Source organism: Haematobia irritans, chromosome 3 (assembly GCF_050003625.1).
Source record: "Haematobia irritans isolate KBUSLIRL chromosome 3, ASM5000362v1, whole genome shotgun sequence".
NCBI classification, from domain to species: domain Eukaryota; kingdom Metazoa; phylum Arthropoda; class Insecta; order Diptera; family Muscidae; genus Haematobia; species Haematobia irritans.
In genome coordinates, this window is record NC_134399.1 from 38690164 (window position 1) to 38704513 (window position 14350).

At 36.6% G+C, this 14350-nt stretch overlaps 1 protein-coding gene across 2 annotated transcripts in view; it reads right to left on the bottom strand.

Annotated features, from left to right (window-relative positions):
• Socs16D (Suppressor of Cytokine Signaling at 16D) overlaps window positions 1-14350 on the bottom strand; it is a 63465-nt gene that overhangs the window by 32315 nt on the left and 16800 nt on the right. The window lies entirely within an intron of this gene.

Below are 14350 nucleotides of genomic sequence, written 5' to 3' on the forward strand. Positions count from 1 at the left end.
ATTTTTTTCTATTTCCAGAATTTGCAAAGTATCGTCAATAAAATACCAAATATTACATTGCTTTCCCATTATTTTTGTCTCTGATTGGTTAAAATTTTAATAGACGATTTCAATGTGTGGAAATTTTGGAAAGGAATTGTTACTAAAATTAAATTACCGAGCTCCTTAATACACTTTTTATGCTAGAAGACTACAACTACAAAAGAAGATTATAAACTGCAACCTGGAACTAAGAATTGAATTTGATATAATCAGGTAATGTTTAATAAAATTAACTTTTAATTGAACAAAATTAAATTCGAATTATTCTGTTTACTTTCAGGCTGCTGATTTATTGGAAATCTAGGCACATCTGCATATTAGAAGGAACATGCTGGCATGGTTATTATGATAAGGAAGATAATGATTTATATAGTTTATTTTTTCACCATTTAGTTGTTATTGATAGTAATTGTATATGTAAGTTATGTTAGAACAAAACACACAAATGACAAGAACCAAATTTATTTGTCTATTGCATAATTCAAAAAATAATAAAATATTGCATATGTTTTATAAGAAAAGCATATTTTCTTTTATTTCAAATAAAACTAAATACGATATATACATTTTTTGATTGAAATTTATAGTCAATTTCAATTAATTATTTAATTGAATTAATCAAATAGTTGATTGATTTTTGTCGCGAAATTAATTAAAATTTTTATTGATTCAATTAAAACTGTGATTGAATTTTATGTTAAAAATCAATCACCGTTTTAATTGATTCAATCACACAATTAATTGATTCCGTGACGAAAGTCAATTAAATTTTTAATTGAAAATATTGTTGGTTTTCAATCAAAATGGGTGATTGATACTATCATTTTCGTGATTGAAGACATTTCAATTAAAAAAATTATTGAATCCGCGATTTTCGTGATTGAAATCAAAAATTTTTTTTGTGTGTACGCATATTGACAACGTTTTTGCTCACACCCACCTCGTCGTCTATATAACACGGATTTAATAATACCTTTTCATGTTAGGAGAATGTTGGTCCACGCTTTGATCATGCTTCACTTTCTGTACTGCTTTGAGGTGTTTTGTGGTACTTCAAAGGAGAATATGAAACCTCTTGTGCTTGCATTTAACCGAGTAGTTCGTTATCTGGTGTGTTCATTTTGTGGTACTTCAAAGGAGAACATGAAACCTCTTGTGCTTGCATTTAACCAAGTAGTTCGTTATCTGGTGTGTTCATTCTGGCGTTATATTGACATCAGTTCGATAATTCTTTTTATACCCTCCACCATAGGATGGGGGTATATTAACTTTGTCATTCCGTTTGTAACACATCGAAATATTGCTCTAAGACCCCATAAAGTATATATATTCTGGGTCGTGGTGAAATTCTGAGTCGATCTAAGCATGTCCGTCCGTCCGTCCGTCCGTCTGTCCGGCTGTCCGTCCGTCTGTGGAAATCACGCTAACTTCCGAACGAAACAAGCTATCGACTTGAAACTTGGCACAAGTAGTTGTTATTGATGTAGGTCGGATGGTATTGAAAATGGGCCATATCGGACCACGTTTACGTATAGCCCCCATATAAACCGATCCCCAAATTTGGCTTGGGGAGCCTCCCGGAGCAGCAAAATTCATCCGATCCGGTTGAAATTTGGTACGTGGTCTTAGTATACGGTCTCTAACAACCATGCAAAAATTGGTCCATATCGGTCCATAATTATATATAGCCCCCATATAAACCGATCCCCAGATTTGACCTCCGGAGCCTCTTGGAGGGGCAAAATTCATCCGATCCGATTGATATTTGGTACCTGATTTTAGTATATGGTCTCTAACAACCATGCAAAAATTGGTCCATATCGGTCCATAATTATATATAGCCCCCATATAAACCGATCCCCAGATTTGACCTCCGGAGACTTTTGGAGGGGCAAAATTCATCCGATCCGGTTGAAATTTGGTACCTGATGTTAGTATACGGCCTCTAACAACCATGCAAAAATTGGTCCATATCGGTCCATAATTATATATAGCTCCCATATAAACCGATCCCCAGATTTGACCACCGGAGCCTCTTGGAGGAGCAAAATTCATCCGATCCGGTTGAAATTTAGTACGTGGTCTTAGTATACGGTTTTTAACAACCATGCAAAAATTGGTCCATATTGGTCCATAATTATATATAGCCCCCATATAAACCGATCCCCAGATTTGACCTCCGAAGCCTCTTGGAGGGGAAAAATTCATCCGATCCGGTTGAAATTTGGTACCTGATGTTAGTTTACGGCCTCTCATAACCATGCAAAAATTGGTCCATATCGGTCCATAATTATATATAGCCCCCATATAAACCGATCCCCAGATTTGAACTCCGGAGCCTCTTGGAAGAGCAAAATTCATCCGATCCAGTTGAAATTTGGTACATGGTGTTAGTATATGGTCTCTAAAAACCATGCAAAAATTGGTCCATATCGGTCCATAATTATATATAGTTCCCATATAAACCGTCCCCAGATTTTACGTCCGGAACCTCTTGGAGGAGCAAAAGTCATCCGATACGGTTGAAATTTGGTACATTTTGTCAATATATGGCCTCTAACAGCCATGTAAAAATTGGTCCATATCGGTCTTTAGTTATATATAGCCGATGACTTATTACACAAAAATTGGTCCATATCGCCAAAAATAATCTACCAAAACTTTATTTCCATAGAAAATTTTGTCAAATTTTATTACTATAGAAAGTTTTGTCAAAATTTCATTTCTATAGAAAGTTTTGTCAAAAGTTTATTTCTATACAAATGTTTGTCAAAATTTTATTTCCATAGAAAATTTTGTCAAAATTTTATTTCTATAGAAAATTTTGTAATCTACCTAAACTTTATTTCCATAGAAAATTTTGTCAAATTTTATTACTATAGAAAGTTTTGTTAAAATTTCATTTCTATAGAAAGTTTTGTCAAAAGTTTATTTCTATAGAAATGTTTGTCAAAATTTTATTTTTATAGAAAATTTTGTAAAAAAATTATTTCTGTAGATAATTTTGTCAACATTTTATTTCTATACAAAATTTTGTCAAAATTTTATTTCTATACAATATTTTGTCAACATTTTAGAAAATTTTGTCAAGTTTTTATTTCTATAGAAAATTTTGTCAAATTTTTATTTCTATAGAAAATTTTGTCAAAATTTTATTTCTATAGAAAATTTTGTCAAGGTTTCATTTCTATAGAAAATTTTGTCAAAATTTTATTTCTATAGAAAATCTTGTCAAACTAGATTATATACGTATTTAATCGGCCTTTTTTTTTTGTTTAATATATACCCCGTATGGACTAACTTACAATTTAGAAGACAGTGTTAAAAAGTTTTACGATACCTTGCCATCGGCAAGTGTTATCGCAACCCAAGTAATTCGATTGTGGATGACAGCCTGTAGTAGAAGTTCCTACGCAATCCATGGTGGAGGGTACATAAGATTCGGCCTGGCCGAACTTACGGCCGTATATACTTGTTTATAATCACCCTTATTCCTGAAGTCGCCCTCGCTCTTGCCGTCGCTTTTTGTCGTCTGTCGCTTTTAAGTCGTCTCGTCATTCATTTGGTATTCCTGTGAAGTGGCGACGGCGAGACGACGATTACATTTTGTACCAATTACAATACTCGGTAATAAAAGGCCGATATCACTAGAAAACAATCAGCTGATGTGCAAAAAATGAATTTTAATTTTTTCGGTTTAAAATATTTTTATTTCGTGAAAGAAAACAATCAGCTGATGTGCAAAACTGAATTTTAATTATTTGCTTTTAAAAATAATAAATGATAAATTTGACTCGGGAAATGATTTACATTATCTACGTTTGGTCCTAAATAAAATACATTGGCCTTGAAGGGTTTCTGTTAAAAATACATGGAAAAATCAACACGTTTACTTTAATTCTGCAGTTTTCTTTTTTATGATGTGAATGTGATGACCATAATTACTATATATACAGATCAATTTGGTATAAATAGCTCATTTTTATATCAATAGATTTGTGATCGTGGTCAGCACAGAACATGAGTTCCTCAAAGAGTGGAAGCTGGAATAAATACTTGAACAGTATAGATTTTTTTAATAACTGTTACAGCTTTTCTACCATTTGTTACAATTTTTCTCTAAAGTTCAAAGGCATTAAACTACAAACCATTTGTTCCAACCGGTTTTAAATCGGTGGAGTCAGTCTAGCTCATCTAATGGCTGATCTCTAGTTCCTTTTATTCCCATTTTTTGTAATTGTTCAAGATTAGTCACTTTACCTCTTACCAATTTCCATTTATTAAATTTATTTTTCAATTATTCCATTAATAAAGTCTAAAAAACTTCTTCAAAAATAATCACTAAACTCGTCGCTGGTAAATTTAACGGCGACAAAAAGCGACGATATTGGCGACAAAAAGCGACACCAGGAATACCGATTTTTGTCGATAGCGGAAGATATCGACGAACGGAATACCAATTAGTGGCGACAGATGAAAAGCGACAAAAAGCGACAAAAAGCGACGGCGATGGCGACTTCAGGAATAAGGGTGAATGTTTACAAGCAACAATCGCCTTCTTTTTTGGTACATTTGTTCAATTTTACCCGATCTCGCAGAACTAATCAGCTTCGAATGCTATGGGCTACATGTACAAATCATTTCAGACTCACATAGCCAGACTTTTCAACTGTCTCCCTGATACATTAAAAACATTTTGTTTGAGAACGAAAACTTACCGAAACCAATTAATTTTGTGAGATAACAGGTTGGCTTATAGGTCCCCGGTGTGACACATAGATGGCATCGCAAGTATTAAATGCATATTATTTTTATATGGTACCAACCTTCAAATGATTCGTGTCAACGTCTGACGTCTGTAAGTCAATTAGTTTGTGAGATAGAGCGTCTTTTGTGAAACAACTTTTGTTATTGTGAAAAAAATGAAAAAAAAAGAATTTCGTGTTTTGATAAAATACTGTTTTCTGAAGGGAAAAAATACGGTGGAAAAACTTGGGTTGATAATGAGTTTCCGGACTCTGCCCCAGGGAAATCAACAATAATTGATTGGTATACGAAAACATCAAAAAAATCCACAAAATGATTTTGAATGACCGTAAAATGAAGTTGATCGAGATAGCAGAGGCCTTAAAGATATCAAAGGAACGTGTCGGTCATATCATTCATCAATATTTGGATATGCGGAAGCTCTGTGCAAAATGGGTGCCGCGCGAGTTCACATTTGACTAAAAGCAACAACGTGTTGATGATTCTGAGCGGTGTTTGCAGCTGAGTCACTACACTCCTGAGTCCAATCGACAGTCGGCTGAGTGGACAGCGACCGGTGAACCGTCTCCGAAGCGTGGAAAGACTCAAAAGTCCGCTGGCAAAGTAATGGTCTCTGTTTTTTGGGATGCGCATGGAATAATTTTTATCGATTATCTTGAGAAGGGAAAAACCATCAATAGTGACTATTATATGGCGTTATTGGAGCGTTTGAAGGTCGAAATCGCGGCAAAACGGCCCCATATGAAGAAGGAAAAAGTGTTGTTCCACCAGGACAACGCACCGTGCCACAAGTCATTGAGAACGATGGCAAACATTCATGAACTGGGCTTCGAATTGCTTCCCCACCCACCGTATTCTCCAGATCTGGCCCCAGCGACTTTTTCTTGTTCTCAGACCTCAAAAGGATGCTCGCAGGGAAAAAATTTGGCTGCATGAAGAGGTGACCGCAGAAACTGAGGCCTATTTTGAGGCAAAACGAAGGAGTACTACCAAAATGGTATCAAAAAATTGGAAGGTCGTTATAATCATTGTATCGCTCTTGAAGGGAACTATGTGTTTTTGTTTGTTAGACCGGGGACTTATCAGCCAACATGTTATAATCGTGTAGTTACTCAACTATAAATACTGGATGTTTGCAATGGGAACTTTCATAAATACTTGTTGGTTCTTTTACATATTTTTTGAATACGAAAATAGCGAAACAGATTGTTTCAATACTTTTGTGAGTCACAATTGAGTAGTTACTCGGCTTTCAAGACTGATTGTGTAGTGGTATGGTTTGTTGGTATATCATAAACAATGACAGTTTTGCCTCAGCTGACCTAATGTAAATGTTTATGTGAATTTTTGCAATTCTCTTATGCTTAGGGCGAATTCAAGAACTGGTTTTGACAGCGATATAGGGAAAAGTGATCTAACGGTTTCTATGAAGATGAAGAAGTAGACATAATTGTTAAGGTTGCAAAAGAACATCATTAGCTTTTTGGTAGTCCACGTGTGACAAAGTCTGACACAACTGTGAGAACAAAAATTATATTTTCAAACGAAGTAAGAGCCAGCTAACAAAGTAAAAGCCAGCTAATTCAACCAATTTTGAAAGAACAAAGATAAATTCTCGGAGGTGTTAGTTTTGAATTATAAGTAAAATAACCCCCAGAACGACCCGAAAAATAATTGAGAAGCAATTGTTGAAGCAAGGCATCAGTGGTGAACTGAACACCAGAAAATCTACTTTTTTTTTTTTAAGAAACCAATCCAGCAAGGTCACAAAAAGCAGGGAGGCGATGGAATTATTGATATTGCTTTTATTTAAACAACAAGCTGCCTACCTCCTGAATGACGAGGATTAAGCCTTAAATCTACGATTGACCAAATAACTAAAATAAACATAAAGGGAGTTCTTCACATGTGTTCTTCACGCAAACTACTATTCCAGCAAGACAATTTTCTTGGACAACGATGAAGAAACCGCACACAAATGTCAATTGCATATATATATAATTATTTTTCGTTTCTTTAATTTTTTTTGTTCCAATTTCATTAATTTCAATCTTCATTTAATATCATTAGTATAATTTTTTTATTATAAGTAATATAATTGTGAAAGAAAAAGAAATGAATTTATGTATGTAATTAGAAAACTACGAAGAACTTTATTAACATCATTTCTTTATTTTTTGTTTGTTTTTTTCCAACCTAGAGGATTCTATAAGCCAAAAGCAACTAACAGCCCGACTACGACGATTTTGAGCGCTCAACATCGGCCAAGACCTGTTCTTGAATGAGTCTTTTGAAGTATTAATGAACAATCCTATTTAAAGGAACCAAAAATGTAAGTGCCCTCTATCTGATTGTTATTACCTCCTATTTCCTGTCTTTGACATTGAACATTGAAAGATATCGATTTGATGTTAATTCGTTCTCAAGTAATAATATTACTTTATATAAAAAAAATAAGAATTGATGATATGAACTGCTAAATTTAATGTTTTAATTTGGGAAAAATGCATGAGTACTCATATGTAGTTTAACACTCAACGTATGTGGCAATTTAGGGGCTATTGCAAGAGCCGGTCGAGTAATAGCCAAGGATGGGTTTTTAACCTATACGGGGTGGGTAGACCCAAGGATAATGTCATCAAATATCCTGAAGCAACTGGACTGGTATAGAAATATGAAATGGAATTCAGATAAGAGAAATGAGAGGTATACGTTTATTTGTTTTGTTTATAGTCCTGAAAGGAGACGAACCCATAGCCGGGTGAAATTAATGGCAACGTTCCATCCATGCCTTCTCTTTTTCACAGCTCCCTCGCTGTGGTGATTCAGGGCCATAACAATGGCGCCCAACGGGAAGAAAATTTCCATCATATTATGTTTGACTTATCCAATCTCGACGAAACACTCAATAAGAAAAATTCAGGTTTTATCAAAGTTGTGTAGACTGGCTGGCAATTGGCCGAGTATTGTTGCTACAGTAGTATTTATTGTAACCTGTAAGTTAACAGGACTAAATGCAAACACCGTCCAATATTTTCTTAGACGTACAAGGTAGAATTTAGTATCTTGCCTTTGGAGTTTTGCGACTTCCAGCAATTGTGCTAATTTACACCTAAAGAAACTAAAATAAAATAATAATGGAAATAGAGAAAATAGGAAATTTTGATAAACCTGAGATTTTTTTTATTTTTACATACTCCGCGTAATCTTATAATAAATGTGGTGGAAATGCAGCACTAATATTGCTTCCGCGAAATTACGTTTGTGCTTAAAGCTTCATTTTAGATTTTCGTTGGTTTTCAAACCGATTAATTGGAAATCCGAATATTCGATGTTGAAAGTCCACGAAATATCGTAGATTATTGCAGAAGTCCAGATTAGCTACATATGAGTTAGAACTCATGACATATTTTCCCAAAATAATTCATGCAAATTGAACATTAAAAACGAAAAGTGTGTTTGAATATTTTTTCTGATTTTTTTTATTATTATTTTCCTATGATTTACTGTATACAAATAATTATTTATATACACCTGAATTGAGTTTGTATTTTGATGAGACCAAATACTCGCTTTTGGGCTAGACAGGAAGAAGAAAGTAGATCTAGCACTCCGATCCCGTCGGGTGACTCTTTACTCGACACAACCATATTAGAGGGGTTTGGTGAAAGGGATTCCACTATTGTCGAGGTTAATAGAGACTCCGGTGAAATGGCGGAAAGTGGTGAAGGGCAACAGGGTGCTGAGGCTTTGCCACAGTTAATTTCTCAACAAATACAAAGTGAAGTTTCTTCCATGGAAGAGAGACTTCTTAGTAGAATATCGACTATGTTAGAATCTCAAAGACAGGTTACGGCTGAATTTCCTAGGGAAATGCCACCGAATGCTAGAAGATCTAGGGGAGGCAGAGGTAGAAACCGCAATAGATTTTCAGGGAATCATAATTTTACTAATCACCAATCGAACGACCATATGAATCGAAACTCAGTGCAAGGTACGGAACAGAATTTAGAGAATGAGGGAAGAGAGAGTCAGATCCGTACATCGACCGAGATAGACGAATTGCTAAGGAGGGTACAATCACTCAATATTAATCGGAATGACGGTAGACGCTTGGAAATGCATCGCTGGAATATTTCATTTTCTGGTGATGGTACAGGTTTACGGGTAGATGACTTTTTGATTCGTGTTCAGCATATTGCAAATACTCAAGGCTATTCTCTCGAAGAGGTAACGAGAAATATTTATATTCTTTTAAACGGTTTAGCGGCTTCTTGGTACTTTTCTTGGCTCACTAGAAATCAGAATCCCACATGGATAGAATTTAAGAATCAATTAAGGGATCATTTTCGCACAGCTGATACAGATTGTGACATAGAGCACACTATGATGAATAGAGTTCAAAGACCAACTGAGAGTTTCGATCAATTTTATCATGTTATTACTGAATTGAATTCTAGAATGGAAAATCAAAGATCGGACGCGGATTTGATAGAAATTTTGAAAAGAAACGTAAACCCGAAAATGACAGTTTTCATACATAATTCTAAAAGTAGAATTTTGTCAGAATTTTTAAAGGAATGTCGTAGAGCAGAAAGGGACATAGCAAAGGTCGAGAGTAACATGAACCGGAACAGGTCAAGGGTGAATGAGATTAATTTGGTTGAGGAGTTATTGCCAATCGGACATGAGGAAACACCTCAGGTAGATGCAGTGTATATGAATACTAAACGTGACACTTCTGATCATTCGAAATTGACATGTTTTGATTGTAAGAAGATAGGACATATCGCTATTAACTGCCAGGAAAAATCAAATAGAATTTTTTGTTATCGATGCGGTCGCGACAATTATGTTGTTTCCAATTGCCCGGACTGTAAGGGAAAAAACTTTCGGCAGAGTTGGGTAACCGGGGTCCCGAACTCATAGATAATATACCCGGATTTGACTTCAAAGATGATACACGTACTTTTCAACAAAATCTTCTCGGCCATGACACCATAATTAACCCTGACTTACAATTAGAAACTGAAAATGACTTATCGGACATACCACATGAATTTAGAGACTCATTTATGAAGAGATGGCGACATTATAAGCAAGTACGGGACGATATATTCAGCGAATCTGGTGTGGGATATATGCCTTCGGCACGAATTTTAAGGACTAGACAGCGTCATAAGGAGCTTAGATCTGAACATAGACGAGTTATTAGCACAGTCATACATGATGAAGGGACAGATATACGTCCATACGCTGAGGTTGTATTATGGGGTAATTCGATTTCAGGCTTACTCGACAGTGGGGCCAGTGTGAGTGTTCTGGGGGGTGGTTCTTTGCAATATTTGCGTGATAATGGAATTGAATTCGCCCATTTAAATCATCTCTTGAGGTTGCAGATGGAGCTTCGTCGACCGTAGTAGGAAAGATTCATACCGAAATTTCATACAAAGGTCAAACAAAGACTATAACGTTGTACATTGCTCCGGATCTAAAGCAATCTTTGTATTTAGGATTCGATTTTTGGATTCTTTTCGGGCTTGATAAATTTGTCGTATCAGAGATTTTGGCTCCAAGTTGCTCTGTAGATACGAACGCCCACATTTTGAACCCAAATCAAAGAATATTGGTGGAAAAGGTTAAGTCAATGTTTCCTTCCTTTTCGAAACTTGGCCTTGGCAAAACCCACCTGATCGAACATCACATCGATACTGGTAATGCGACACCTATCAAGAAAAGGCACTATCCCATATCGCCTGCTAAGGAGGCTCTTCTATATGAGGAATTGGATAGGATGCTGGCATTGGCTGTCATAGAGGAAAGTAAAAGTCCCTGGTCTTCACCAGTGGCGACAGTAGTGAAGCCAGGTAAGACCAGGATATGTTTGGACAGTAGAGACCTCAATAAAGTGACCGTTAAAGATGCCTATCCAATTCCCCATATAGAAGGGCTTCTCATGCGGTTATCGGATACCTTTTATATATCTGCCCTCGACCTAAAGGATGCCTTTTGGCAGATCCCTTTGGCGAAAGATTGCAGAGAAAAAACAGCATTTACAGTAGCTGGTAGACCTCTCTATCAGTTTACTGTAATGCCGTTTGGTCTCTGCAATTCTCCTCAAACTATGATGCGCCTTATGGATCTTGTCATTCCGGCGGAATTGAAGGTCAGAGTATTCGTATACTTAGACGATTTACTCGTTTTTTCTCGGACGTTCGAAGAGCACATCGCTTTACTTGAAAAGGTAGCTAGGTGCATTCAGTTAAGTGGCCTTACTATAAACTTAGAAAAATCACGATTTTGCATGAAAGAGGTGAACTACTTAGGTTTTTTGATAGGAAATGGCGTAATTCGAACATCTGATGAGAAAATTAGTGCAATTCGTGATTTTAAGATTCCAAAGACACCGAAGGAGGTTCGCCGATTTCTTGGCATGGCCAATTACTATAGAAAGTTTGTTCGGGATTTTTCAACCCTAAGTGCTCCCTTATCTGACCTTCTTAGGAAGAACAGTAAGTTTACCATGACCGAAGACGCCTTGAAGTCACTGGAACGGATTAAAGACGCTCTCTGTACAGCTCCGGTTCTTGTGCATCGAAATTATTCGAAACCCTTCATCATCCAGTGTGATGCATCATGTTCCGGTATTGGAGCTGTTTTGTGTCAGCTGGATGATGAAGGCTTTGAAAGACCAATCTACTATTACTCCAAGAAGCTGAACAAGGCCCAGCAAAATTACTCGGTGACCGAGCTAGAGTGTTTGGCTGCGGTTTGTGCTGTACAGAAATTTAGGCCTTACATTGAGATGCTCCCTTTCAAAATCATCACCGACCATGCAAGTTTGCAGTGGTTGATGAGGCAGAGAGATCTCTCGGGTCGGTTAGCTCGCTGGAGCTTGTCACTGGCTGCATATGATTTTGAAATAGAGCATCGCAAGGGCAGTGAGCACATCGTGCCGGACACTCTATCTCGGGCATTTAGTAATGAGCTGGCCTCATTTCATCCTTGTATAGTAGAGGTCGATTTGAATTCACCAGAATTCGAAGATGACGATTATAAGGACCTCCGTCATAGTATTAGGGAGAACCGTGAATCTTTACCAGATTTAAGGGTTGAGGACAAATTTGTCTATAAAAAGACCGAATTTTCTACTGGTGATCATATTTCTGATACGCTCTCCTGGAAGCTCTGGGTACCCGCAGGCCTCACGGAGTCTATGATCAGGTCGGCACACAACCCACCACAGGCTGCGCATGGTGGTATCGGGAAAACACTTGAGAGGTTGCGCCGAAACTATTATTGGCCACATATGGCGAGTCAGGTTAGGTCCTATGTCTCACAATGCGACACATGCAAGATGTCAAAAGCCCCCAACTACATAACAAGGCCACCAATGGGCGCCCAGAGCGACATAGAGAAACCTTTTCAAAAACTCTACGTAGACCTGTTGGGTCCATACCCACGTTCCAAACAGGGCCACACCCACATATTGGTTTGTCTGGACCACTTCTCGAAATTTGTTTTCGTTGAACCCATTAGGAGGGCTTGTAGTACTTCAATTATACATTATTTAGAGAAATACATTTTTTCGATATTTGGCGTGCCTGAGTGTATACACACAGACAATGGTCGTCAATTTATTGGAAAAGAATTCAAAGAGTTTTGCGAGAGATATTCAGTAAAGCAGATATTCACAGGAGTTCATGCACCACAAAGCAACGCCTCTGAGCGAGTCAATCGCTCAATACTGGCAGCAATAAGGTCTTACATCGGCAAAAATCACTCGGACTGGGATGAACACCTGCATTCGATTGCATTATCTCTTCGCAGCTCTTTACATTCTTCTATTGGATCGTCACCGTACTATGCGTTGTTTGGCCGACAGATGATTGTACATGGGTCATCTTACCCTATTTTGCGTAAACTGCAATCGGTAAACGATAGTGAAATTACTGTGATTTCCAAACCGGATACCATGAAGCTAATCGACGAGTCAATTAGGAACAATTTGGAAAAGGCGTATGAGAAATCGGCCCGATCTTACAACATGAGGACGCGAAAAGCTAATTACATTCTTGGGCAGGAAGTATTCCGACGAAACTTCCAACTTAGTGACTTCAGCAAAGCCTTTAATGCCAAATTGGCTCCAAAATATCTTAAAGCTAGAATCCATTCTAAAATTGGCAATAATTTATATAAATTGGAAGATCTAAGAGGAAGAATCGTCGGAGTATTTCATGCCAAAGACCTAAGAGCATGAGCCCGGCTATTGTCGATTCGTGGGTCGAGCCACACGGGGAAGTTTAGGAGAGATGGTATAGACATAAACCATACCAGATCTCAAAATCTTTCCTATCTCAGGTTCTGGAAAGTTTTGATGGTGTAGTGGTATGGTTTGTTGGTATATCATAAACAATGACAGTTTTGCCTCAGCTGACCTAATGTAAATGTTTATGTGAATTTTTGCAATTCTCTTATGCTTAGGGCGAATTCAAGAACTGGTTTTGACAGCGATATAGGGAAAAGTGATCTAACGGTTTCTATGTAGATGAAGTAGTAGACATAATTGTAAAGGTTGCAAAAGAACATCATTAGCTTTTTGGTAGTCCACGTGTGACAAAGTCTGACACAACTGTGAGAACAAAAATTATATTTTCAAACGAAGTAAGAGCCAGCTAACAAAGTAAAAGCCAGCTAATTCAACCAATTTTGAAAGAACAAAGATAAATTCTCGGAGGTGTTAGTTTTGAATTATAAGTAAAATAACCCCCAGAACGACCCGAAAAATAATTGAGAAGCAATTGTTGAAGCAAGGCATCAGTGGTGAACTGAACACCAGAAAATCTACTTTTTTTTTAAGAAACCAATCCAGCAAGGTCACAAAAAGCAGGGAGGCGATGGAATTATTGATATTGCTTTTATTTAAACAACAAGCTGCCTACCTCCTGAATGACGAGGATTAAGCCTTAAATCTACGATTGACCAAATAACTAAAATAAACATAAAGGGAGTTCTTCACATGTTTTCTTCACGCAAACTACTATTCCAGCAAGACAATTTTCTTGGACAACGATGAAGAAACCGCACACAAATGTCAATTACATATATATATAATTATTTTTCGTTTCTTTAATTTTTTTTTTGTTCCAATTTCATTAATTTCAATCTTCATTTAATATCATTAGTATAATTTTTTTATTATAAGTAATATAATTGTGAAAGAAAAAGAAATGAATTTATGTATGTAATTAGAAAACTACGAAGAACTTTATTAACATCATTTCTTTATTTTTTGTTTGTTTTTTTCCAACCTAGAGGATTCTATAAGCCAAAAGCAACTAACAGCCCGACTACGACGATTTTGAGCGCTCAACATCGGCCAAGACCTGTTCTTGAATGAGTCTTTTGAAGTATTAATGAACAATCCTATTTAAAGGATCCAAAAATGTAAGTGCCCTCTATCTGATTTTTATTACCTCCTATTTCCTGTCTTTGACATTGAACATTGAAAGATATCGATTTGATGTTAATTCGTTCTCAA